Below are 3,107 nucleotides of genomic sequence, written 5' to 3'. Positions count from 1 at the left end.
ATTCTGCTGTCTCTGGAGCAATAGGACAGACAGATACAGTGATGATGGATGCCAGACCCCCAGACTCTAGTGGAGCCAGCTCAGCAGTGAGCCTACCGAGGACACAGCCTGGGTCCCAGCGCCCCACCCGAGGCATACACTGCCTGTCAGCTGCACACACGGACGCCACCCACAGAGCTCACAGCACCCACTTAAACCTACATGACCATGTTCCATTGTGCAAAATCTGTCAGCGATCAGAGAGTTTTAATACCCTTGCATCCTCAAGAAATGAAACTGATGCGTTAAGCTGTCCCGCCTGAGGCTGCCCTCAAGTCACTGCTGTGGGTGAAATGCCCAGCAAGTCCTGGGGTCATGTGTCATGCCGGAAAATACTCAGCTGCCCAGTCACTGTTCCTTCACTTTCCTCAGAGAAGTTACTAAAAGAATTAAAGTATATTAAGAGCTCAAAAATAGAGAATCCGTGATCTAAGAGTAGGCTTATTCTCTGACACCAAATAAACCTAGAAGTGTTTAATAATCATCATTTCAGCTCTAAGAACAATACTGAATAAATACACATGCCAATGTCGCTTTTGGGAAAGGCAAGTTACATAATGACCACGGCTTTAAAAACATAACAACAGAAGCCTAAAATCTCAAATCAAGTTGAGACCAGCGAGGACCGTGGGGAAGACGGGCGTGTGAACGCTTGCCCACGAGAAGGACTCCGAATGCGCTGTTTGCTTGACACCCGCGTCGCAGTTCTGAGGCGCTGCTGGGGAGGGGCTTCTGAAACAGCCTTGACCCCACTTGCGGGAAGTCTGCTGCTTCTGGGCCCCTTGCTCCAGTTCTGCTCATTCCTTGGCGACCCCAGAAGTAGACTTTGGGATCCTGCCCTCCTTCCTGACTAAGCAGCTTTTCCTATTACTTATGTCTCAAAAGGACCCTTAGGGGTTCCAAGGGTCCTTTTGAGTCTCAAACACTGACGGTCTAATTTAGTCTAGCCATGCCCTTGTTTTAATAACACGACTCAAAAACTTGGCTTCTTAACTGTGCAGCCCCAGCTAGCTCCAAGCACCAAAGGCCATGGCCACAGCCTTCTCTGCATCCTTCCTAAATGTGCTGTTTCTTTGCCTTCTCCCGTCTCTCTTCCCACCCCTGGCCGCTCCCCAAACACATACTCTCACCTCCTGGATCTGTCCTCTCGCTCTTCCCCACCTCTGTCTGGAGTGAACAGCAAGTTCTCTGGTCCGTCACATGTCAATGGGAGAGCAACACCTTGACCTTTTAAACTCAAGTGCAAGGACTTACATGGCACTGCCACCCTGGCTGGACTTGGCCTCCGCTCAAAGGTTTTCACGATGGGTGTGACAGCCGGACCCTTCATCTGATGCTGGTCCCAAAGCTGAGTTTTCATTAACCTTTGTCACTCCAAGTCCCTCCTGGCACTACATTTTACATATTGAACTAAGAAGCGGTAGGTACTTCTAATTCCGTACACGCTCCAATTTGGGGGATTCTCTTTATTACTTTTATTCTTGTTTGCAAACTGGCCAATTCTCTTCTGTGCTTACTTCCTTCTTCTGGTACTGAACCAGCAACAGTGACCGACACACACTCCCAAATTTCTGCACCCCCAATTCCAATGCATAGGCTTCTCCCATACTACCGACCAATCCTCTGACACCAGCTGGCTGTCCACTCCATCCTGATGCTATCTACCCAGAGGTCACGACGGATGTCCCAGGTTAAGGGCTCAGCCCCGCAGGACACACCCCACCTCAGATGTCATCTGTGCTTCTGACGGGCTCTAAACCAAGGGTTCCCATGGCACCTTCTTGGGTTCAATTAATTTGCTAGAGCGGCTCACGGAACGCAGGAAACCAAGTTCAACAGACTGACGCAGAGACCCACAAGGTGGCGCCCTGAACAAAGCGCCTGTGCCTGTGCTTCCAAAATCGTCGCGAGTGGCGGGCGAAGCCACTGAAGAGTGACCCGCTGTCACTCTTCAGTCGCCTTCCGCAAGTGGCCTGTGCCACTGCCATTCACATACTATTGGCCATGCCTAGCTTCAAAGAAGAAGTACAGCCCTACCGCCAGGAGGGCCAAGAACAAGGACGTTTCGGACTAGGACACGGGACAGGTTACAGAATGCTTCTGAAAACTTTATCCAGTAGAACCAAACACAATATATGCGACTTCCTAAACACCAGGGGAGAGACGGGCAAAGAAAGCTCAGTCCACCTAGCTGAGGAAAAACATGGACGCCTTAAAAAACAGAAGCCGTAAAAGGCAGCGATGGGACTGAAGTCCAGAGTTAGCACTTTTGAAAATAAATGTGAACGGCTTAAACTCTCAGATTGGTTGAATAAGACAAAGTCTAACTGTAGAAGAGAAAACAAAGTGACACAGAAGGTTACACCGAGGGATGGAAAACTGTATCTCACAGGCCGAATCCAGCCAGGGCCACTGTCTATTTTTAGAAATAAAGTTTTATTGGAACACGGCCATGCCCATCTGTTTACATATGGTCTATGGCTGTTTTCTGTTGAGTAGTTGCAACAGAGACCACGTGGCCCACAAATTCTAAAATATTTACCTGCCTTTTTACAAAAAAAAAAAGTTTATAGACTCCTGGGCTAAACAATAAAGGACAGAGATATATATATACACATATATACAACAAATATGTATATCACAAATATATTTATATATATTACAAACGGGAATAAATCAATAGTCATAATATCATTAAGTGGAAATGTCAGCCTTCCTTAAGTGTGCAGAAAGTCCCTGAGTGTTAAAGTGGCGGGTAGCCTATGGCCATGCCACCCTGAGCGCACCCGGTCCCATCTGATCTCGGAAGCTAAGCAGGGTCGGGCCTGGTTAGTACTTGGACCATTTAGGAAAACCAGGAGCTGTAGGCGTTAAAAAATAAAATAAAATAAAAACATAAAGTAGGGGGTAGATACACAAATGATGCAGAGGAAGGAATCAAAGCCGACCACTAAAGAAAATTGTCACATCACAAAGGAGGACAACGAGAGAGGAGGCAGGGGACAAAAGAGACACAAAACACAGAAAACGATGAACAAGACAGCAACGGGAAGTCCTTATCTATCAGT

General features: G+C 47.6%; 1 pseudogene; it reads left to right on the top strand.

Annotated features, from left to right (window-relative positions):
- Window positions 1-2,797: 2,797 nt before the first annotated feature.
- LOC112476481 lies at window positions 2,798-2,909 on the top strand (annotated as a pseudogene).
- Window positions 2,910-3,107: the final 198 nt, after the last annotated feature.

Source organism: Pteropus alecto, unplaced genomic scaffold (genome assembly GCF_000325575.1).
Source record: "Pteropus alecto unplaced genomic scaffold, ASM32557v1 scaffold101, whole genome shotgun sequence".
NCBI lineage: Eukaryota > Metazoa > Chordata > Mammalia > Chiroptera > Pteropodidae > Pteropus > Pteropus alecto.
The sequence above is the reverse complement of the archived record's forward strand: the minus strand, read 5'-3'. Positions and strand labels throughout refer to the sequence as shown.